Genomic DNA, 20,000 nt, shown 5'->3' on the forward strand with positions numbered 1-20,000 from the left:
ATCCAAGAGGTTCTAAGCACCAAGCTGTTGCGAAAAAAAGAAAAAGTTTTGGATCCCTATTTATGATGTCAGCATCTTTGACTGCGGGCAAAGCATGCCTCAGGCTCTGGCATTCTTGACAGCTGCAGGGCTCTGCCGAGAGACCAAGCATGCATTTAGGGGCGTGTCAGCAGTGGGCATGCCTCATTTGAATACCCATGTTGCACTGCAAGCAGCTGTGCTCCTCTTCCCTTTGCTGTTAATATGATACAAGCTTAAAAAAAACCCCAGATATTTTTTCTTTTTTTACATATTTAGTGGGGTCATTAATATTTATGGCAGATTCTCCAAGTTACAGCTTAATGTAGGGTTGCTCACCATACGTGTAAAAGGCAGGTTCCGCACCTTGCCTGCTGTCAGATGGATGGATTTTATACTCTGGTTTCTCTTCAGATCGAATAAATCTTTCGCCTTTTACTAAAGATTTCCGTGGAGAGGAACAACCATGAGTTTCACTCAATTTTTTCAGGCCCAGTTTACACTGGCTGTGCTAAACTTGTACAAAAGTAGAAGAAACTTCTTAAACAGAGATCCAAGAGGTTCTAAGCACCAAGCTGTTGCGAAAAAAAGAAAAAGTTTTGGATCCCTATTTATGATGTCAGCATCTTTGACTGCGGGCAAAGCATGCCTCAGGCTCTGGCATTCTTGACAGCTGCAGGGCTCTGCCGAGAGACCAAGCATGCATTTAGGGGCGTGTCAGCAGTGGGCATGCCTCATTTGAATACCCATGTTGCACTGCAAGCAGCTGTGCTCCTCTTCCCTTTGCTGTTAATATGATACAAGCTTAAAAAAAAACCCAGATATTTTTTCTTTTTTTACATATTTAGTGGGGTCATTAATATTTATGGCAGATTCTCCAAGTTACAGCTTAATGTAGGGTTGCTCACCATACGTGTAAAAGGCAGGTTCCGCACCTTGCCTGCTGTCAGATGGATGGATTTTATACTCTGGTTTCTCTTCAGATCGAATAAATCTTTCGCCTTTTACTAAAGATTTCCGTGGAGAGGAACAACCATGAGTTTCACTCAATTTTTTCAGGCCCAGTTTACACTGGCTGTGCTAAACTTGTACAAAAGTAGAAGAAACTTCTTAAACAGAGATCCAAGAGGTTCTAAGCACCAAGCTGTTGCGAAAAAAAGAAAAAGTTTTGGATCCCTATTTATGATGTCAGCATCTTTGACTGCGGGCAAAGCATGCCTCAGGCTCTGGCATTCTTGACAGCTGCAGGGCTCTGCCGAGAGACCAAGCATGCATTTAGGGGCGTGTCAGCAGTGGGCATGCCTCATTTGAATACCCATGTTGCACTGCAAGCAGCTGTGCTCCTCTTCCCTTTGCTGTTAATATGATACAAGCTTAAAAAAAAAACCCAGATATTTTTTCTTTTTTTACATATTTAGTGGGGTCATTAATATTTATGGCAGATTCTCCAAGTTACAGCTTAATGTAGGGTTGCTCACCATACGTGTAAAAGGCAGGTTCCGCACCTTGCCTGCTGTCAGATGGATGGATTTTATCCTCTGGTTTCTCTTCAGATCGAATAAATCTTTCGCCTTTTACTAAAGATTTCCGTGGAGAGGAACGACCATGAGTTTCACTCAATTTTTTCAGGCCCAGTTTACACTGGCTGTGCTAAACTTGTACAAAAGTAGAAGAAACTTCTTAAACAGAGATCCAAGAGGTTCTAAGCACCAAGCTGTTGCGAAAAAAAGAAAAAGTTTAGTTCCCTATTTATGATGTCAGCATCTTTGACTGCGGGCAAAGCATGCCTCAGGCTCTGGCATTCTTGACAGCTGCGGGGCTCTGCCGAGAGACCAAGCATGCATTTAGGGGCGTGTCAGCAGTGGGCATGCCTCATTTGAATACCCATGTTGCACTGCAAGCAGCTGTGCTCCTCTTCCCTTTGCTGTTAACATGATACAAGCTAAAAAAAAAGATATTTTTTTCTTTTTTTACATATTTAGTGGGGTCATTAATATTTATGGCAGATTCTCCAAGTTAAAGCTTAATGTAGGGTTGCTCACCATACGTGTGAAAGGCAGGTTCCACACCTTGCCTGCTGTCAGATGGATGGACTTTATACTCTGGTCTCTCTTCAGATCGAATAAATCTTTCGCCTTTTACTAAAGATTTCCGTGAAGAGGAACGAACACGAGTTTCACTCAATTTTTTCAGGCCCAGTTTACACTGGCTGTGCTAAACTTGTACAAAAGTAGAAGAAACGTCTTAAACAGAGATCCAAGAGGTTCTAAGGACCAAGCTGCTGCGAAAAAAAGAAAAAGTTTTGGTTCCCTATTTATGATGTCAGCATCTTTGACTGCGGGCAAAGCATGCCTCAGGCTCTGGCATTCTTGACAGCTGCGGGGCTCTGCCGAGAGACCAAGCATGCATTTAGGGGCGTGTCAGCAGTGGGCATGCCTCATTTGAATACCCATGTTGCACTGCAAGCAGCTGTGCTCCTCTTCCCTTTGCTGTTAATATGATACAAGCTTAAAAAAAAACAGAGATTTTTTCTTTTTTTACATATTTAGTGGGGTCATTAATATTTATGGCAGATTCTCCAAGTTACAGCTTAATGTAGGGTTGCTCACCATACGTGTAAAAGGCAGGTTCCGCACCTTGCCTGCTGTCAGATGGATGGATTTTATACTCTGGTTTCTCTTCAGATCGAATAAATCTTTCGCCTTTTACTACAGATTTCCGTGGAGAGGAACGACCACGAGTTTCACTCAATTTTTTCAGGCCCAGTTTACACTGGCTGTGCTAAACTTGTACAAAAGTAGAAGAAACTTCTTAAACAGAGATCCAAGAGGTTCTAAGGACCAAGCTGTTGCGAAAAAAAGAAAAAGTTTTGGTTCCCTATTTATGATGTCAGCATCTTTGACTGCGGGCAAAGCATGCCTCAGGCTCTGGCATTCTTGACAGCTGCGGGGCTCTGCCGAGAGACCAAGCATGCATTTAGGGGCGTGTCAGCAGTGGGCATGCCTCATTTGAATACCCATGTTGCACTGCAAGCAGCTGTGCTCCTCTTCCCTTTGCTGTTAACATGATACAAGCTAAAAAAAAAAAAAAAAAAAAGTTATTTTTTTCTTTTTTTACATATTTACTGGGGTCATTAATATTTATGGCAGATTCTCCAAGTTAAAGCTTAATGTAGGGTTGCTCACCATACGTGTGAAAGGCAGGTTCCACACCTTGCCTGCTGTCAGATGGATGGACTTTATACTCTGGTTTCTCTTCAGATCGAATAAATCTTTCGCCTTTTACTAAAGATTTCCGTGGAGAGGAACGAACACGAGTTTCACTCAATTTTTTCAGGCCCAGTTTACACTGGTTGTGCTAAACTTGTACAAAAGTAGAAGAAACGTCTTAAACAGAGATCCAAGAGGTTCTAAGGACCAAGCTGTTGCGAAAAAAAGAAAAAGTTTTGGTTCCCTATTTATGATGTCAGCATCTTTGACTGCGGGGAAAGCATGCCTCAGGCTCTGGCATTCTTGACAGCTGCAGGGCTCTGCCGAGAGACCAAGCATGCATTTAGGGGCGTGTCAGCAGTGGGCATGCCTCATTTGAATACCCATGTTGCACTGCAAGCAGCTGTGCTCCTCTTCCCTTTGCTGTTAACATGATACAAGCTAAAAAAAAAAGATATTTTTTTCTTTTTTTACATATTTAGTGGGGTCATTAATATTTATGGCAGATTCTCCAAGTTAAAGCTTAATGTAGGGTTGCTCACCATACGTGTGAAAGGCAGGTTCCACACCTTGCCTGCTGTCAGATGGATGGACTTTATACTCTGGTTTCTCTTCAGATCGAATAAATCTTTCGCCTTTTACTAAAGATTTCCGTGAAGAGGAACGAACACGAGTTTCACTCAATTTTTTCAGGCCCAGTTTACACTGGCTGTGCTAAACTTGTACAAAAGTAGAAGAAACGTCTTAAACAGAGATCCAAGAGGTTCTAAGGACCAAGCTGCTGCGAAAAAAAGAAAAAGTTTTGGTTCACTATTTATGATGTCAGCATCTTTGACTGCGGGCAAAGCATGCCTCAGGCTCTGGCATTCTTGACAGCTGCGGGGCTCTGCCGAGAGACCAAGCATGCATTTAGGGGCGTGTCAGCAGTGGGCATGCCTCATTTGAATACCCATGTTGCACTGCAAGCAGCTGTGCTCCTCTTCCCTTTGCTGTTAATATGATACAAGCTTAAAAAAAAACAGAGATTTTTTCTTTTTTTACATATTTATTGGGGTCATTAATATTTATGGCAGATTCTCCAAGTTACAGCTTAATGTAGGGTTGCTCACCATACGTGTAAAAGGCAGGTTCCGCACCTTGCCTGCTGTCAGATGGATGGATTTTATACTCTGGTTTCTCTTCAGATCGAATAAATCTTTCGCCTTTTACTACAGATTTCCGTGGAGAGGAACGACCACGAGTTTCACTCAATTTTTTCAGGCCCAGTTTACACTGGCTGTGCTAAACTTGTACAAAAGTAGAAGAAACTTCTTAAACAGAGATCCAAGAGGTTCTAAGGACCAAGCTGTTGCGAAAAAAAGAAAAAGTTTTGGTTCCCTATTTATGATGTCAGCATCTTTGACTGCGGGCAAAGCATGCCTCAGGCTCTGGCATTCTTGACAGCTGCGGGGCTCTGCCGAGAGACCAAGCATGCATTTAGGGGCGTGTCAGCAGTGGGCATGCCTCATTTGAATACCCATGTTGCACTGCAAGCAGCTGTGCTCCTCTTCCCTTTGCTGTTAACATGATACAAGCTAAAAAAAAAAAAAAAAAAAAAGTTATTTTTTTCTTTTTTTACATATTTAGTGGGGTCATTAATATTTATGGCAGATTCTCCAAGTTAAAGCTTAATGTAGGGTTGCTCACCATACGTGTGAAAGGCAGGTTCCACACCTTGCCTGCTGTCAGATGGATGGACTTTATACTCTGGTTTCTCTTCAGATCGAATAAATCTTTCGCCTTTTACTAAAGATTTCCGTGGAGAGGAACGAACACGAGTTTCACTCAATTTTTTCAGGCCCAGTTTACACTGGTTGTGCTAAACTTGTACAAAAGTAGAAGAAACGTCTTAAACAGAGATCCAAGAGGTTCTAAGGACCAAGCTGTTGCGAAAAAAAGAAAAAGTTTTGGTTCCCTATTTATGATGTCAGCATCTTTGACTGCGGGGAAAGCATGCCTCAGGCTCTGGCATTCTTGACAGCTGCAGGGCTCTGCCGAGAGACCAAGCATGCATTTACGGGCGTGTCAGCAGTGGGCATGCCTCATTTGAATACCCATGTTGCACTGCAAGCAGCTGTGCTCCTCTTCCCTTTGCTGTTAATATGATACAAGCTTAAAAAAAAAACAGATATTTTTTCTTTTTTTACATATTTAGTGGGGTCATTAATATTTATGGCAGATTCTCCAAGTTACAGCTTAATGTAGGGTTGCTCACCATACGTGTAAAAGGCAGGTTCCGCACCTTGCCTGCTGTCAGATGGATGGATTTTATACTCTGGTTTCTCTTCAGATTGACTAAATCTTTCGCCTTTTACTAAAGATTTCCGTGGAGAGGAACGACCACGAGTTTCACTCAATTTTTTCAGGCCCAGTTTACACTGGCTGTGCTAAACTTGTACAAAAGTAGAAGAAACTTCTTAAACAGAGATCCAAGAGGTTCTAAGCACCAAGCTGTTGCGAAAAAAAGAAAAAGTTTTGGCTCCCTATTTATGATGTCAGCATCTTTGACTGCGGGCAAAGCATGCCTCAGGCTCTGGCATTCTTGACAGCTGCAGGGCTCTGCCGAGAGACCAAGCATGCATTTAGGGGTGTGTCAGCAGTGGGCATGCCTCATTTGAATACCCATGTTGCACTGCAAGCAGCTGTGCTCCTCTTCCCTTTGCTGTTAATATGATACAAGCGTAAAAAAACACCAGATATTTTGTCTTTTTTTACATATTTAGTGGGGTCATTAATATTTATGGCAGATTCTCCAAGTTACAGTTTAATGTAGGGTTGCTCACCATACGTGTAAAAGGCAGGTTCCGCACCTTGCCTGCTGTCAGATGGATGGACTTTATACTCTGGTTTCTCTTCAGATCGAATAAATCTTTCGCCTTTTACTAAAGATTTCCGTGGAGAGGAACGAACACGAGTTTCACTCAATTTTTTCAGGCCCAGTTTACACTGGCTGTGCTAAACTTGTACAAAAGTAGAAGAAACTTCTTAAACAGAGATCCAAGAGGTTCTAAGCACCAAGCTGTTGCGAAAAAAAGAAAAAGTTTTGGTTCCCTATTTATGATGTCAGCATCTTTGACTGCGGGCAAAGCATGCCTCAGGCTCTGGCATTCTTGACAGCTGCAGGGCTCTGCCGAGAGACCAAGCATGCATTTAGGGGCGTGTCAGCAGTGGGCATGCCTCATTTGAATACCCATGTTGCACTGCAAGCAGCTGTGCTCCTCTTCCCTTTGCTGTTAATATGATACAAGCTTAAAAAAACACCAGATATTTTGTCTTTTTTTACATATTTAGTGGGGTCGTTAATATTTATGGCAGATTCTCCAAGTTACAGCTTAATGTAGGGTTGCTCACCATACGTGTAAAAGGCAGGTTCCGCACCTTGCCTGCTGTCAGATGGATGGACTTTATACTCTGGTTTCTCTTCAGATCGAATAAATCTTTCGCCTTTTACTAAAGATTTCCGTGGAGAGGAACGACCACGAGTTTCACTCAATTTTTTCAGGCCCAGTTTACACTGGCTGTGCTAAACTTGTACAAAAGTAGAAGAAACTTCTTAAACAGAGATCCAAGAGGTTCTAAGGACCAAGCTGTTGCGAAAAAAAGAAAAAGTTTTGGTTCCCTATTTATGATGTCAGCATCTTTGACTGCGGGCAAAGCATGCCTCAGGCTCTGGCATTCTTGACAGCTGCGGGGCTCTGCCGAGAGACCAAGCATGCATTTAGGGGCGTGTCAGCAGTGGGCATGCCTCATTTGAATACCCATGTTGCACTGCAAGCAGCTGTGCTCCTCTTCCCTTTGCTGTTAACATGATACAAGCTAAAAAAAAAAAAAAAAAAAAGTTATTTTTTTCTTTTTTTACATATTTACTGGGGTCATTAATATTTATGGCAGATTCTCCAAGTTAAAGCTTAATGTAGGGTTGCTCACCATACGTGTGAAAGGCAGGTTCCACACCTTGCCTGCTGTCAGATGGATGGACTTTATACTCTGGTTTCTCTTCAGATCGAATAAATCTTTCGCCTTTTACTAAAGATTTCCGTGGAGAGGAACGAACACGAGTTTCACTCAATTTTTTCAGGCCCAGTTTACACTGGTTGTGCTAAACTTGTACAAAAGTAGAAGAAACGTCTTAAACAGAGATCCAAGAGGTTCTAAGGACCAAGCTGTTGCGAAAAAAAGAAAAAGTTTTGGTTCCCTATTTATGATGTCAGCATCTTTGACTGCGGGGAAAGCATGCCTCAGGCTCTGGCATTCTTGACAGCTGCAGGGCTCTGCCGAGAGACCAAGCATGCATTTAGGGGCGTGTCAGCAGTGGGCATGCCTCATTTGAATACCCATGTTGCACTGCAAGCAGCTGTGCTCCTCTTCCCTTTGCTGTTAACATGATACAAGCTAAAAAAAAAAGATATTTTTTTCTTTTTTTACATATTTAGTGGGGTCATTAATATTTATGGCAGATTCTCCAAGTTAAAGCTTAATGTAGGGTTGCTCACCATACGTGTGAAAGGCAGGTTCCACACCTTGCCTGCTGTCAGATGGATGGACTTTATACTCTGGTTTCTCTTCAGATCGAATAAATCTTTCGCCTTTTACTAAAGATTTCCGTGAAGAGGAACGAACACGAGTTTCACTCAATTTTTTCAGGCCCAGTTTACACTGGCTGTGCTAAACTTGTACAAAAGTAGAAGAAACGTCTTAAACAGAGATCCAAGAGGTTCTAAGGACCAAGCTGCTGCGAAAAAAAGAAAAAGTTTTGGTTCACTATTTATGATGTCAGCATCTTTGACTGCGGGCAAAGCATGCCTCAGGCTCTGGCATTCTTGACAGCTGCGGGGCTCTGCCGAGAGACCAAGCATGCATTTAGGGGCGTGTCAGCAGTGGGCATGCCTCATTTGAATACCCATGTTGCACTGCAAGCAGCTGTGCTCCTCTTCCCTTTGCTGTTAATATGATACAAGCTTAAAAAAAAACAGAGATTTTTTCTTTTTTTACATATTTATTGGGGTCATTAATATTTATGGCAGATTCTCCAAGTTACAGCTTAATGTAGGGTTGCTCACCATACGTGTAAAAGGCAGGTTCCGCACCTTGCCTGCTGTCAGATGGATGGATTTTATACTCTGGTTTCTCTTCAGATCGAATAAATCTTTCGCCTTTTACTACAGATTTCCGTGGAGAGGAACGACCACGAGTTTCACTCAATTTTTTCAGGCCCAGTTTACACTGGCTGTGCTAAACTTGTACAAAAGTAGAAGAAACTTCTTAAACAGAGATCCAAGAGGTTCTAAGGACCAAGCTGTTGCGAAAAAAAGAAAAAGTTTTGGTTCCCTATTTATGATGTCAGCATCTTTGACTGCGGGCAAAGCATGCCTCAGGCTCTGGCATTCTTGACAGCTGCGGGGCTCTGCCGAGAGACCAAGCATGCATTTAGGGGCGTGTCAGCAGTGGGCATGCCTCATTTGAATACCCATGTTGCACTGCAAGCAGCTGTGCTCCTCTTCCCTTTGCTGTTAACATGATACAAGCTAAAAAAAAAAAAAAAAAAAAAGTTATTTTTTTCTTTTTTTACATATTTAGTGGGGTCATTAATATTTATGGCAGATTCTCCAAGTTAAAGCTTAATGTAGGGTTGCTCACCATACGTGTGAAAGGCAGGTTCCACACCTTGCCTGCTGTCAGATGGATGGACTTTATACTCTGGTTTCTCTTCAGATCGAATAAATCTTTCGCCTTTTACTAAAGATTTCCGTGGAGAGGAACGAACACGAGTTTCACTCAATTTTTTCAGGCCCAGTTTACACTGGTTGTGCTAAACTTGTACAAAAGTAGAAGAAACGTCTTAAACAGAGATCCAAGAGGTTCTAAGGACCAAGCTGTTGCGAAAAAAAGAAAAAGTTTTGGTTCCCTATTTATGATGTCAGCATCTTTGACTGCGGGGAAAGCATGCCTCAGGCTCTGGCATTCTTGACAGCTGCAGGGCTCTGCCGAGAGACCAAGCATGCATTTACGGGCGTGTCAGCAGTGGGCATGCCTCATTTGAATACCCATGTTGCACTGCAAGCAGCTGTGCTCCTCTTCCCTTTGCTGTTAATATGATACAAGCTTAAAAAAAAAACAGATATTTTTTCTTTTTTTACATATTTAGTGGGGTCATTAATATTTATGGCAGATTCTCCAAGTTACAGCTTAATGTAGGGTTGCTCACCATACGTGTAAAAGGCAGGTTCCGCACCTTGCCTGCTGTCAGATGGATGGATTTTATACTCTGGTTTCTCTTCAGATTGACTAAATCTTTCGCCTTTTACTAAAGATTTCCGTGGAGAGGAACGACCACGAGTTTCACTCAATTTTTTCAGGCCCAGTTTACACTGGCTGTGCTAAACTTGTACAAAAGTAGAAGAAACTTCTTAAACAGAGATCCAAGAGGTTCTAAGCACCAAGCTGTTGCGAAAAAAAGAAAAAGTTTTGGCTCCCTATTTATGATGTCAGCATCTTTGACTGCGGGCAAAGCATGCCTCAGGCTCTGGCATTCTTGACAGCTGCAGGGCTCTGCCGAGAGACCAAGCATGCATTTAGGGGTGTGTCAGCAGTGGGCATGCCTCATTTGAATACCCATGTTGCACTGCAAGCAGCTGTGCTCCTCTTCCCTTTGCTGTTAATATGATACAAGCGTAAAAAAACACCAGATATTTTGTCTTTTTTTACATATTTAGTGGGGTCATTAATATTTATGGCAGATTCTCCAAGTTACAGTTTAATGTAGGGTTGCTCACCATACGTGTAAAAGGCAGGTTCCGCACCTTGCCTGCTGTCAGATGGATGGACTTTATACTCTGGTTTCTCTTCAGATCGAATAAATCTTTCGCCTTTTACTAAAGATTTCCGTGGAGAGGAACGAACACGAGTTTCACTCAATTTTTTCAGGCCCAGTTTACACTGGCTGTGCTAAACTTGTACAAAAGTAGAAGAAACTTCTTAAACAGAGATCCAAGAGGTTCTAAGCACCAAGCTGTTGCGAAAAAAAGAAAAAGTTTTGGTTCCCTATTTATGATGTCAGCATCTTTGACTGCGGGCAAAGCATGCCTCAGGCTCTGGCATTCTTGACAGCTGCAGGGCTCTGCCGAGAGACCAAGCATGCATTTAGGGGCGTGTCAGCAGTGGGCATGCCTCATTTGAATACCCATGTTGCACTGCAAGCAGCTGTGCTCCTCTTCCCTTTGCTGTTAATATGATACAAGCTTAAAAAAACACCAGATATTTTGTCTTTTTTTACATATTTAGTGGGGTCGTTAATATTTATGGCAGATTCTCCAAGTTACAGCTTAATGTAGGGTTGCTCACCATACGTGTAAAAGGCAGGTTCCGCACCTTGCCTGCTGTCAGATGGATGGACTTTATACTCTGGTTTCTCTTCAGATCGAATAAATCTTTCGCCTTTTACTAAAGATTTCCGTGGAGAGGAACGACCACGAGTTTCACTCAATTTTTTCAGGCCCAGTTTACACTGGCTGTGCTAAACTTGTACAAAAGTAGAAGAAACTTCTTAAACAGAGATCCAAGAGGTTCTAAGCACCAAGCTGTTGCGAAAAAAAGAAAAAGTTTTGGATCCCTATTTATGATGTCAGCATCTTTGACTGCGGGCAAAGCATGCCTCAGGCTCTGGCATTCTTGACAGCTGCAGGGCTCTGCCGAAAGACCAAGCATGCATTTAGGGGCGTGTCAGCAGTGGGCATGCCTCATTTGAATACCCATGTTGCACTGCAAGCAGCTGTGCTCCTCTTCCCTTTGCTGTTAATATGATACAAGCGTAAAAAAACACCAGATATTTTGTCTTTTTTTACATATTTAGTGGGGTCATTAATATTTATGGCAGATTCTCCAAGTTACAGCTTAATGTAGGGTTGCTCACCATACGTGTAAAAGGCAGGTTCCGCACCTTGCCTGCTGTCAGATGGATGGACTTTATACTCTGGTTTCTCTTCAGATCGAATAAATATTTCGCCTTTTACTAAAGATTTCCGTGGAGAGGAACGACCACGAGTTTCACTCAATTTTTTCAGGCCCAGTTTACACTGGCTGTGCTAAACTTGTACAAAAGTAGAAGAAACGTCTTAAACAGAGATCCAAGAGGTTCTAAGCACCAAGCTGTTGCGAAAAAAAGAAAGTTTTGGTTCCCTATTTATGATGTCAGCATCTTTGACTGCGGGCAAAGCATGCCTCAGGCTCTGGCATTCTTGACAGCTGCGGGGCTCTGCCAAGAGACCAAGCATGCATTTAGGGGCGTGTCAGCAGTGGGCATGCCTCATTTGAATACCCATGTTGCACTGCAAGCAGCTGTGCTCCTCTTCCCTTTGCTGTTAACATGATACAAGCTAAAAAAAAAAAAAAAAAGATATTTTTTTCTTTTTTTACATATTTAGTGGGGTCATTAATATTTATGGCAGATTCTCCAAGTTACAGCTTAATGTAGGGTTGCTCACCATACGTGTAAAAGGCAGGTTCCGCACCTTGCCTGCTGTCAGATGGATGGATTTTATACTCTGGTTTCTCTTCAGATCGACTAAATCTTTCGCCTTTTACTAAAGATTTCCGTGGAGAGGAACGACCATGAGTTTCACTCAATTTTTTCAGGCCCAGTTTACACTGGCTGTGCTAAACTTGTACAAAAGTAGAAGAAAATTCTTAAACAGAGATCCAAGAGGTTCTAAGCACCAAGCTGTTGCGAAAAAAAGAAAAAGTTTTGGCTCCCTATTTATGATGTCAGCATCTTTGACTGCGGGCAAAGCATGCCTCAGGCTCTGGCATTCTTGACAGCTGCAGGGCTCTGCCGAGAGACCAAGCATGCATTTAGGGGTGTGTCAGCAGTGGGCATGCCTCATTTGAATACCCATGTTGCACTGCAAGCAGCTGTGCTCCTCTTCCCTTTGCTGTTAATATGATACAAGCGTAAAAAAACACCAGATATTTTGTCTTTTTTTACATATTTAGTGGGGTCATTAATATTTATGGCAGATTCTCCAAGTTACAGTTTAATGTAGGGTTGCTCACCATACGTGTAAAAGGCAGGTTCCGCACCTTGCCTGCTGTCAGATGGATGGACTTTATACTCTGGTTTCTCTTCAGATCGAATAAATCTTTCGCCTTTTACTAAAGATTTCCGTGGAGAGGAACGAACACGAGTTTCACTCAATTTTTTCAGGCCCAGTTTACACTGGCTGTGCTAAACTTGTACAAAAGTAGAAGAAACTTCTTAAACAGAGATCCAAGAGGTTCTAAGCACCAAGCTGTTGCGAAAAAAAGAAAAAGTTTTGGTTCCCTATTTATGATGTCAGCATCTTTGACTGCGGGCAAAGCATGCCTCAGGCTCTGGCATTCTTGACAGCTGCAGGGCTCTGCCGAGAGACCAAGCATGCATTTAGGGGCGTGTCAGCAGTGGGCATGCCTCATTTGAATACCCATGTTGCACTGCAAGCAGCTGTGCTCCTCTTCCCTTTGCTGTTAATATGATACAAGCTTAAAAAAAAAAACAGATATTTTTTCTTTTTTTTACATATTTAGTGGGGTCATTAATATTTATGGCAGATTCTCCAAGTTAAAGCTTAATTTAGGGTTGCTCACCATACGTGTAAAAGGCAGGTTCCGCACCTTGCCTGCTGTCAGATGGATGGATTTTATACTCTGGTTTCTCTTCAGATCGAATAAATCTTTTGCCTTTTACTAAAGATTTCCGTGGAGAGGAACGACCACGAGTTTCACTCAATTTTTTCAGGCCCAGTTTACACTGGCTGTGCTAAACTTGTACAAAAGTAGAAGAAACGTCTTAAACAGAGATCCAAGAGGTTCTAAGCACCAAGCTGTTGCGAAAAAAAGAAAAAGTTTTGGTTCCCTATTTATGATGTCAGCATCTTTGACTGCGGGCAAAGCATGCCTCAGGCTCTGGCATTCTTGACAGCTGCGGGGCTCTGCCAAGAGACCAAGCATGCATTTAGGGGCGTGTCAGCAGTGGGCATGCCTCATTTGAATACCCATGTTGCACTGCAAGCAGCTGTGCTCCTCTTCCCTTTGCTGTTAACATGATACAAGCTAAAAAAAAAAAAAAAAAAAAAAGATATTTTTTTCTTTTTTTACATATTTAGTGGGGTCATTAATATTTATGGCAGATTCTCCAAGTTAAAGCTTAATGTAGGGTTGCTCACCATACGTGTGAAAGGCAGGTTCCACACCTTGCCTGCTGTCAGATGGATGGACTTTATATTCTGGTTTCTCTTCAGATCGAATAAATCTTTCGCCTTTTACTAAAGATTTCCGTGGAGAGGAACAACCATGTGTTTCACTCAATTTTTTCAGGCCCAGTTTACACTGGCTGTGCTAAACTTGTACAAAAGTAGAAGAAACTTCTTAAACAGAGATCCAAGAGGTTCTAAGCACCAAGCTGTTGCGAAAAAAAGAAAAAGTTTTGGATCCCTATTTATGATGTCAGCATCTTTGACTACGGGCAAAGCATGCCTCAGGCTCTGGCATTCTTGACAGCTGCAGGGCTCTGCCGAGAGACCAAGCATGCATTTAGGGGCGTGTCAGCAGTGGGCATGCCTCATTTGAATACCCATGTTGCACTGCAAGCAGCTGTGCTCCTCTTCCCTTTGCTGTTAATATGATACAAGCTTAAAAAAAAACCCAGATATTTTTTCTTTTTTTACATATTTAGTGGGGTCATTAATATTTATGGCAGATTCTCCAAGTTACAGCTTAATGTAGGGTTGCTCACCATACGTGTAAAAGGCAGGTTCCGCACCTTGCCTGCTGTCAGAGGGATGGATTTTATACTCTGGTTTCTCTTCAGATCGAATAAATCTTTCGCCTTTTACTAAAGATTTCCGTGGAGAGGAACGACCATGAGTTTCACTCAATTTTTTCAGGCCCAGTTTACACTGGCTGTGCTAAACTTGTACAAAAGTAGAAGAAACTTCTTAAACAGAGATCCAAGAGGTTCTAAGCACCAAGCTGTTGCGAAAAAAAGAAAAAGTTTTGGTTCCCTATTTATGATGTCAGCATCTTTGACTGCGGGCAAAGCATGCCTCAGGCTCTGGCATTCTTGACAGCTGCAGGGCTCTGCCGAGAGACCAAGCATGCATTTAGGGGCGTGTCAGCAGTGGGCATGCCTCATTTGAATACCCATGTTGCACTGCAAGCAGCTGTGCTCCTCTTCCCTTTGCTGTTAATATGATACAAGCTTAAAAAAAAAAACAGATATTTTTTCTTTTTTTACATATTTAGTGGGGTCATTAATATTTATGGCAGATTCTCCAAGTTACAGCTTAATGTAGGGTTGCTCACCATACGTGTAAAAGGCAGGTTCCGCACCTTGCCTGCTGTCAGATGGATGGATTTTATACTCTGGTTTCTCTTCAGATCGAATAATTTTTTCGCCTTTTACTAAAGATTTCCGTGGAGAGGAACGACCATGAGTTTCACTCAATTTTTTCAGGCCCAGTTTACACTGGCTGTGCTAAACTTGTACAAAAGTAGAAGAAACTTCTTAAACAGAGATCCAAGAGGTTCTAAGCACCAAGCTGTTGCGAAAAAAAGAAAAAGTTTTGGTTCCCTATTTATGATGTCAGCATCGTTGACTGCGGGCAAAGCATGCCTCAGGCTCTGGCATTCTTGACAGCTGCGGGGCTCTGCCGAGAGACCAAGCATGCATTTAGGGGCGTGTCAGCAGTGGGCATGCCTCATTTGAATACCCATGTTGCACTGCAAGCAGCTGTGCTCCTCTTCCCTTTGCTGTTAATATGATACAAGCTTAAAAAAAAAAACAGATATTTTTTCTTTTTTTTACATATTTAGTGGGGTCATTAATATTTATGGCAGATTCTCCAAGTTAAAGCTTAATTTAGGGTTGCTCACCATACGTGTAAAAGGCAGGTTCCGCACCTTGCCTGCTGTCAGATGGATGGATTTTATACTCTGGTTTCTCTTCAGATCGAATAAATCTTTTGCCTTTTACTAAAGATTTCCGTGGAGAGGAACGACCACGAGTTTCACTCAATTTTTTCAGGCCCAGTTTACACTGGCTGTGCTAAACTTGTACAAAAGTAGAAGAAACGTCTTAAACAGAGATCCAAGAGGTTCTAAGCACCAAGCTGTTGCGAAAAAAAGAAAAAGTTTTGGTTCCCTATTTATGATGTCAGCATCTTTGACTGCGGGCAAAGCATGCCTCAGGCTCTGGCATTCTTGACAGCTGCGGGGCTCTGCCAAGAGACCAAGCATGCATTTAGGGGCGTGTCAGCAGTGGGCATGCCTCATTTGAATACCCATGTTGCACTGCAAGCAGCTGTGCTCCTCTTCCCTTTGCTGTTAACATGATACAAGCTAAAAAAAAAAAAAAAAAAAAAAGATATTTTTTTCTTTTTTTACATATTTAGTGGGGTCATTAATATTTATGGCAGATTCTCCAAGTTAAAGCTTAATGTAGGGTTGCTCACCATACGTGTGAAAGGCAGGTTCCACACCTTGCCTGCTGTCAGATGGATGGACTTTATATTCTGGTTTCTCTTCAGATCGAATAAATCTTTCGCCTTTTACTAAAGATTTCCGTGGAGAGGAACAACCATGTGTTTCACTCAATTTTTTCAGGCCCAGTTTACACTGGCTGTGCTAAACTTGTACAAAAGTAGAAGAAACTTCTTAAACAGAGATCCAAGAGGTTCTAAGCACCAAGCTGTTGCGAAAAAAAGAAAAAGTTTTGGATCCCTATTTATGATGTCAGCATCTTTGACTACGGGCAAAGCATGCCTCAGGCTCTGGCATTCTTGACAGCTGCAGGGCTCTGCCGAGAGACCAAGCATGCATTTAGGGGCGTGTCAGCAGTGGGCATGCCTCATTTGAATACCCATGTTGCACTGCAAGCAGCTGTGCTCCTCTTCCCTTTGCTGTTAATATGATACAAGCTTAAAAAAAAACCCAGATATTTTTTCTTTTTTTACATATTTAGTGGGGTCATTAATATTTATGGCAGATTCTCCAAGTTACAGCTTAATGTAGGGTTGCTCACCATACGTGTAAAAGGCAGGTTCCGCACCTTGCCTGCTGTCAGATGGATGGATTTTATACTCTGGTTTCTCTTCAGATCGAATAAATCTTTCGCCTTTTACTAAAGATTTCCGTGGAGAGGAACGACCATGAGTTTCACTCAATTTTTTCAGGCCCAGTTTACACTGGCTGTGCTAAACTTGTACAAAAGTAGAAGAAACTTCTTAAACAGAGATCCAAGAGGTTCTAAGCACCAAGCTGTTGCGAAAAAAAGAAAAAGTTTTGGTTCCCTATTTATGATGTCAGCATCTTTGACTGCGGGCAAAGCATGCCTCAGGCTCTGGCATTCTTGACAGCTGCAGGGCTCTGCCGAGAGACCAAGCATGCATTTAGGGGCGTGTCAGCAGTGGGCATGCCTCATTTGAATACCCATGTTGCACTGCAAGCAGCTGTGCTCCTCTTCCCTTTGCTGTTAATATGATACAAGCTTAAAAAAAAAAACAGATATTTTTTCTTTTTTTACATATTTAGTGGGGTCATTAATATTTATGGCAGATTCTCCAAGTTACAGCTTAATGTAGGGTTGCTCACCATACGTGTAAAAGGCAGGTTCCGCACCTTGCCTGCTGTCAGATGGATGGATTTTATACTCTGGTTTCTCTTCAGATCGAATAATTTTTTCGCCTTTTACTAAAGATTTCCGTGGAGAGGAACGACCATGAGTTTCACTCAATTTTTTCAGGCCCAGTTTACACTGGCTGTGCTAAACTTGTACAAAAGTAGAAGAAACTTCTTAAACAGAGATCCAAGAGGTTCTAAGCACCAAGCTGTTGCGAAAAAAAGAAAAAGTTTTGGTTCCCTATTTATGATGTCAGCATCGTTGACTGCGGGCAAAGCATGCCTCAGGCTCTGGCATTCTTGACAGCTGCGGGGCTCTGCCGAGAGACCAAGCATGCATTTAGGGGCGTGTCAGCAGTGGGCATGCCTCATTTGAATACCCATGTTGCACTGCAAGCAGCTGTGCTCCTCTTCCCTTTGCTGTTAACATGATACAAGCTAAAAAAAAAAAAAAAAGATATTTTTTTCTTTTTTTACATATTTAGTGGGGTCATTAATATTTATGGCAGATTCTCCAAGTTAAAGCTTAATGTAGGGTTGCTCACCATACGTGTGAAAGGCAGGTTCCACACCTTGCCTGCTGTCAGATGGATGGACTTTATACTCTGGTTTCTCTTCAGATCGAATAAATCTTTCGCCTTTTACTAAAGATTTCCGTGGAGAGGAACGAACACGAGTTTCACTCAATTTTTTCAGGCCCAGTTTACACTGGCTGTGCTAAACTTGTACAAAAGTAGAAGAAACGTCTTAAACAGAGATCCAAGAGGTTCTAAGGACCAAGCTGTTGCGAAAAAAAGAAAAAGTTTTGGTTCCCTATTTATGATGTCAGCATCTTTGACTGCGGGCAAAGCATGCCTCAGGCTCTGGCATTCTTGACAGCTGCAGGGCTCTGCCGAGAGACCAAGCATGCATTTAGGGGCGTGTCAGCAGTGGGCATGCCTCATTTGAATACCCATGTTGCACTGCAAGCAGCTGTGCTCCTCTTCCCTTTGCTGTTAATATGATACAAGCTTAAAAAAAAAACAGATATTTTTTCTTTTTATACATATTTAGTGGGGTCATTAATATTTATGGCAGATTCTCCAAGTTACAGCTTAATGTAGGGTTGCTCACCATACGTGTAAAAGGCAGGTTCCGCACCTTGCCTGCTGTCAGATGGATGGATTTTATACTCTGGTTTCTCTTCAGATCGAATAAATCTTTCGCCTTTTACTAAAGATTTCCGTGGAGAGGAACGACCATGAGTTTCACTCAATTTTTTCAGGCCCAGTTTACACTGGCTGTGCTAAACTTGTACAAAAGTAGAAGAAACTTCTTAAACAGAGATCCAAGAGGTTCTAAGCACCAAGCTGTTGCGAAAAAAAGAAAAAGTTTTGGTTCCCTATTTATGATGTCAGCATCTTTGACTGCGGGCAAAGCATGCCTCAGGCTCTGGCATTCTTGACAGCTGCAGGGCTCTGCCGAGAGACCAAGCATGCATTTAGGGGCGTGTCAGCAGTGGGCATGCCTCATTTGAATACCCATGTTGCACTGCAAGCAGCTGTGCTCCTCTTCCCTTTGCTGTTAATATGATACAAGCTTAAAAAAAACCCAGATATTTTTTCTTTTTATACATATTTAGTGGGGTCATTAATATTTATGGCAGATTCTCCAAGTTACAGCTTAATGTAGGGTTGCTCACCATACGTGTAAAAGGCAGGTTCCGCACCTTGCCTGCTGTCAGATGGATGGATTTTATACTCTGGTTTCTCTTCAGATCGAATAAATCTTTCGCCTTTTACTAAAGATTTCCGTGGAGAGGAACGACCATGAGTTTCACTCAATTTTTTCAGGCCCTGTTTACACTGGCTGTGCTAAACTTGTACAAAAGTAGAAGAAACTTCTTAAACAGAGATCCAAGAGGTTCTAAGCACCAAGCTGTTGCGAAAAAAAGAAAAAGTTTTGGTTCCCTATTTATGATGTCAGCATCTTAGACTGCGGGCAAAGCATGCCTCAGGCTCTGGCATTCTTGACAGCTGCGGGGCTCTGCCGAGAGACCAAGCATGCATTTAGGGGCGTGTCAGCAGTGGGCATGCCTCATTTGAATACCCATGTTGCACTGCAAGCAGCTGTGCTCCTCTTCCCTTTGCTGTTAATATGATACAAGCTTAAAAAAAAAAAAACAGATATTTTTTCTTTTTTTACATATTTAGTGGGGTCATTAATATTTATGGCAGATTCTCCAAGTTACAGCTTAATGTAGGGTTGCTCACCATACGTGTAAAAGGCAGGTTCCGCACCTTGCCTGCTGTCAGATGGATGGATTTTATACTCTGGTTTTTCTTCAGATCGAATAAATCTTTCGCCTTTTAATAAAGATTTCCGTGGAGAGGAACGACCATGAGTTTCACTCAATTTTTTCAGGCCCAGTTTACACTGGCTGTGCTAAACTTGTACAAAAGTAGAAGAAACTTCTTAAACAGAGATCCAAGAGGTTCTAAGCACCAAGCTGTTGCGAAAAAAAGAAAAAGTTTTGGCTCCCTATTTATGATGTCAGCATCTTTGACTGCGGGCAAAGCATGCCTCAGGCTCTGGCATTCTTGACAATTCCGGGGTCTGCCGAGAGACCAAGCATGCATTTAGGGGTGTGTCAGCAGTGGGCATGCCTCATTTGAATACCCATGTTGCACTGCAAGCAGCTGTGCTCCTCTTCCCTTTGCTGTTAATCTGATACAAGCGTAAAAAAACACCAGATATTTTGTCTTTTTTTACATATTTAGTGGGGTCATTAATATTTATGGCAGATTCTCCAAGTTACAGCTTAATGTAGGGTTGCTCACCATACGTGTAAAAGGCAGGTTCCGCACCTTGCCTGCTGTCAGATGGATGGATTTTATACTCTGGTTTCTCTTCAGATCGAATAAATCTTTCGCCTTTTACTAAAGATTTCCGTGGAGAGGAACGACCACGAGTTTCACTCAATTTTTTCAGGCCCAGTTTACACTGGCTGTGCTAAACTTGTACAAAAGTAGAAGAAACGTCTTAAACAGAGATCCAAGAGGTTCTAAGCACCAAGCTGTTGCGAAAAAAAGAAAAAGTTTTGGTTCC

At 42.2% G+C, this 20,000-nt stretch overlaps 35 non-coding genes across 35 annotated transcripts; all 35 read left to right on the plus strand.

Moving 5' to 3' along the window:
* Window positions 1-412: 412 nt before the first annotated feature.
* Window positions 413-526, plus strand: LOC134570315 (U5 spliceosomal RNA). The gene has a single exon (XR_010084951.1). It is a non-coding gene; the product is annotated as a U5 spliceosomal RNA (small nuclear RNA).
* A 455-nt stretch (window positions 527-981) lies between these two features.
* LOC134570326 (U5 spliceosomal RNA) lies at window positions 982-1,095 on the plus strand. Its single transcript, XR_010084962.1, has one exon. It is a non-coding gene; the product is annotated as a U5 spliceosomal RNA (small nuclear RNA).
* Window positions 1,096-1,551: 456 nt separating this feature from the next.
* Window positions 1,552-1,665, plus strand: LOC134569634 (U5 spliceosomal RNA). Its single transcript, XR_010084306.1, has one exon. It is a non-coding gene; the product is annotated as a U5 spliceosomal RNA (small nuclear RNA).
* Window positions 1,666-2,115: 450 nt separating this feature from the next.
* On the plus strand, window positions 2,116-2,229 carry LOC134569684 (U5 spliceosomal RNA). Its single transcript, XR_010084353.1, has one exon. It is a non-coding gene; the product is annotated as a U5 spliceosomal RNA (small nuclear RNA).
* A 453-nt stretch (window positions 2,230-2,682) lies between these two features.
* LOC134569875 (U5 spliceosomal RNA) lies at window positions 2,683-2,796 on the plus strand. The gene has a single exon (XR_010084539.1). It is a non-coding gene; the product is annotated as a U5 spliceosomal RNA (small nuclear RNA).
* A 462-nt stretch (window positions 2,797-3,258) lies between these two features.
* On the plus strand, window positions 3,259-3,372 carry LOC134570379 (U5 spliceosomal RNA). The gene has a single exon (XR_010085011.1). It is a non-coding gene; the product is annotated as a U5 spliceosomal RNA (small nuclear RNA).
* A 452-nt stretch (window positions 3,373-3,824) lies between these two features.
* Window positions 3,825-3,938, plus strand: LOC134570202 (U5 spliceosomal RNA). Its single transcript, XR_010084845.1, has one exon. It is a non-coding gene; the product is annotated as a U5 spliceosomal RNA (small nuclear RNA).
* A 453-nt stretch (window positions 3,939-4,391) lies between these two features.
* LOC134569876 (U5 spliceosomal RNA) lies at window positions 4,392-4,505 on the plus strand. The gene has a single exon (XR_010084540.1). It is a non-coding gene; the product is annotated as a U5 spliceosomal RNA (small nuclear RNA).
* A 463-nt stretch (window positions 4,506-4,968) lies between these two features.
* LOC134570380 (U5 spliceosomal RNA) lies at window positions 4,969-5,082 on the plus strand. The gene has a single exon (XR_010085012.1). It is a non-coding gene; the product is annotated as a U5 spliceosomal RNA (small nuclear RNA).
* A 454-nt stretch (window positions 5,083-5,536) lies between these two features.
* Window positions 5,537-5,650, plus strand: LOC134569842 (U5 spliceosomal RNA). Its single transcript, XR_010084508.1, has one exon. It is a non-coding gene; the product is annotated as a U5 spliceosomal RNA (small nuclear RNA).
* Window positions 5,651-6,104: 454 nt separating this feature from the next.
* LOC134570394 (U5 spliceosomal RNA) lies at window positions 6,105-6,218 on the plus strand. The gene has a single exon (XR_010085025.1). It is a non-coding gene; the product is annotated as a U5 spliceosomal RNA (small nuclear RNA).
* A 454-nt stretch (window positions 6,219-6,672) lies between these two features.
* On the plus strand, window positions 6,673-6,786 carry LOC134570210 (U5 spliceosomal RNA). The gene has a single exon (XR_010084853.1). It is a non-coding gene; the product is annotated as a U5 spliceosomal RNA (small nuclear RNA).
* Window positions 6,787-7,248: 462 nt separating this feature from the next.
* LOC134570381 (U5 spliceosomal RNA) lies at window positions 7,249-7,362 on the plus strand. The gene has a single exon (XR_010085013.1). It is a non-coding gene; the product is annotated as a U5 spliceosomal RNA (small nuclear RNA).
* A 452-nt stretch (window positions 7,363-7,814) lies between these two features.
* LOC134570203 (U5 spliceosomal RNA) lies at window positions 7,815-7,928 on the plus strand. The gene has a single exon (XR_010084846.1). It is a non-coding gene; the product is annotated as a U5 spliceosomal RNA (small nuclear RNA).
* A 453-nt stretch (window positions 7,929-8,381) lies between these two features.
* On the plus strand, window positions 8,382-8,495 carry LOC134569877 (U5 spliceosomal RNA). Its single transcript, XR_010084541.1, has one exon. It is a non-coding gene; the product is annotated as a U5 spliceosomal RNA (small nuclear RNA).
* A 463-nt stretch (window positions 8,496-8,958) lies between these two features.
* On the plus strand, window positions 8,959-9,072 carry LOC134570382 (U5 spliceosomal RNA). The gene has a single exon (XR_010085014.1). It is a non-coding gene; the product is annotated as a U5 spliceosomal RNA (small nuclear RNA).
* A 454-nt stretch (window positions 9,073-9,526) lies between these two features.
* On the plus strand, window positions 9,527-9,640 carry LOC134569843 (U5 spliceosomal RNA). The gene has a single exon (XR_010084509.1). It is a non-coding gene; the product is annotated as a U5 spliceosomal RNA (small nuclear RNA).
* Window positions 9,641-10,094: 454 nt separating this feature from the next.
* On the plus strand, window positions 10,095-10,208 carry LOC134570395 (U5 spliceosomal RNA). The gene has a single exon (XR_010085026.1). It is a non-coding gene; the product is annotated as a U5 spliceosomal RNA (small nuclear RNA).
* A 454-nt stretch (window positions 10,209-10,662) lies between these two features.
* On the plus strand, window positions 10,663-10,776 carry LOC134570211 (U5 spliceosomal RNA). The gene has a single exon (XR_010084854.1). It is a non-coding gene; the product is annotated as a U5 spliceosomal RNA (small nuclear RNA).
* Window positions 10,777-11,230: 454 nt separating this feature from the next.
* Window positions 11,231-11,344, plus strand: LOC134569815 (U5 spliceosomal RNA). Its single transcript, XR_010084482.1, has one exon. It is a non-coding gene; the product is annotated as a U5 spliceosomal RNA (small nuclear RNA).
* Window positions 11,345-11,801: 457 nt separating this feature from the next.
* On the plus strand, window positions 11,802-11,915 carry LOC134569601 (U5 spliceosomal RNA). The gene has a single exon (XR_010084275.1). It is a non-coding gene; the product is annotated as a U5 spliceosomal RNA (small nuclear RNA).
* Window positions 11,916-12,369: 454 nt separating this feature from the next.
* LOC134570396 (U5 spliceosomal RNA) lies at window positions 12,370-12,483 on the plus strand. Its single transcript, XR_010085027.1, has one exon. It is a non-coding gene; the product is annotated as a U5 spliceosomal RNA (small nuclear RNA).
* Window positions 12,484-12,939: 456 nt separating this feature from the next.
* On the plus strand, window positions 12,940-13,053 carry LOC134570368 (U5 spliceosomal RNA). The gene has a single exon (XR_010085001.1). It is a non-coding gene; the product is annotated as a U5 spliceosomal RNA (small nuclear RNA).
* A 464-nt stretch (window positions 13,054-13,517) lies between these two features.
* Window positions 13,518-13,631, plus strand: LOC134569677 (U5 spliceosomal RNA). Its single transcript, XR_010084346.1, has one exon. It is a non-coding gene; the product is annotated as a U5 spliceosomal RNA (small nuclear RNA).
* A 455-nt stretch (window positions 13,632-14,086) lies between these two features.
* LOC134569724 (U5 spliceosomal RNA) lies at window positions 14,087-14,200 on the plus strand. Its single transcript, XR_010084392.1, has one exon. It is a non-coding gene; the product is annotated as a U5 spliceosomal RNA (small nuclear RNA).
* A 455-nt stretch (window positions 14,201-14,655) lies between these two features.
* Window positions 14,656-14,769, plus strand: LOC134569828 (U5 spliceosomal RNA). Its single transcript, XR_010084494.1, has one exon. It is a non-coding gene; the product is annotated as a U5 spliceosomal RNA (small nuclear RNA).
* A 456-nt stretch (window positions 14,770-15,225) lies between these two features.
* On the plus strand, window positions 15,226-15,339 carry LOC134570369 (U5 spliceosomal RNA). The gene has a single exon (XR_010085002.1). It is a non-coding gene; the product is annotated as a U5 spliceosomal RNA (small nuclear RNA).
* Window positions 15,340-15,803: 464 nt separating this feature from the next.
* LOC134569678 (U5 spliceosomal RNA) lies at window positions 15,804-15,917 on the plus strand. Its single transcript, XR_010084347.1, has one exon. It is a non-coding gene; the product is annotated as a U5 spliceosomal RNA (small nuclear RNA).
* A 455-nt stretch (window positions 15,918-16,372) lies between these two features.
* LOC134569735 (U5 spliceosomal RNA) lies at window positions 16,373-16,486 on the plus strand. The gene has a single exon (XR_010084403.1). It is a non-coding gene; the product is annotated as a U5 spliceosomal RNA (small nuclear RNA).
* A 455-nt stretch (window positions 16,487-16,941) lies between these two features.
* On the plus strand, window positions 16,942-17,055 carry LOC134569829 (U5 spliceosomal RNA). The gene has a single exon (XR_010084495.1). It is a non-coding gene; the product is annotated as a U5 spliceosomal RNA (small nuclear RNA).
* Window positions 17,056-17,513: 458 nt separating this feature from the next.
* Window positions 17,514-17,627, plus strand: LOC134570398 (U5 spliceosomal RNA). The gene has a single exon (XR_010085029.1). It is a non-coding gene; the product is annotated as a U5 spliceosomal RNA (small nuclear RNA).
* Window positions 17,628-18,081: 454 nt separating this feature from the next.
* LOC134569747 (U5 spliceosomal RNA) lies at window positions 18,082-18,195 on the plus strand. The gene has a single exon (XR_010084414.1). It is a non-coding gene; the product is annotated as a U5 spliceosomal RNA (small nuclear RNA).
* Window positions 18,196-18,649: 454 nt separating this feature from the next.
* LOC134570520 (U5 spliceosomal RNA) lies at window positions 18,650-18,763 on the plus strand. The gene has a single exon (XR_010085145.1). It is a non-coding gene; the product is annotated as a U5 spliceosomal RNA (small nuclear RNA).
* A 457-nt stretch (window positions 18,764-19,220) lies between these two features.
* On the plus strand, window positions 19,221-19,334 carry LOC134569867 (U5 spliceosomal RNA). The gene has a single exon (XR_010084531.1). It is a non-coding gene; the product is annotated as a U5 spliceosomal RNA (small nuclear RNA).
* A 453-nt stretch (window positions 19,335-19,787) lies between these two features.
* Window positions 19,788-19,901, plus strand: LOC134570212 (U5 spliceosomal RNA). Its single transcript, XR_010084855.1, has one exon. It is a non-coding gene; the product is annotated as a U5 spliceosomal RNA (small nuclear RNA).
* Window positions 19,902-20,000: the final 99 nt, after the last annotated feature.

The sequence above is a fragment of the Pelobates fuscus genome, chromosome 7 (genome assembly GCF_036172605.1).
Source record: "Pelobates fuscus isolate aPelFus1 chromosome 7, aPelFus1.pri, whole genome shotgun sequence".
Taxonomy (NCBI): domain Eukaryota; kingdom Metazoa; phylum Chordata; class Amphibia; order Anura; family Pelobatidae; genus Pelobates; species Pelobates fuscus.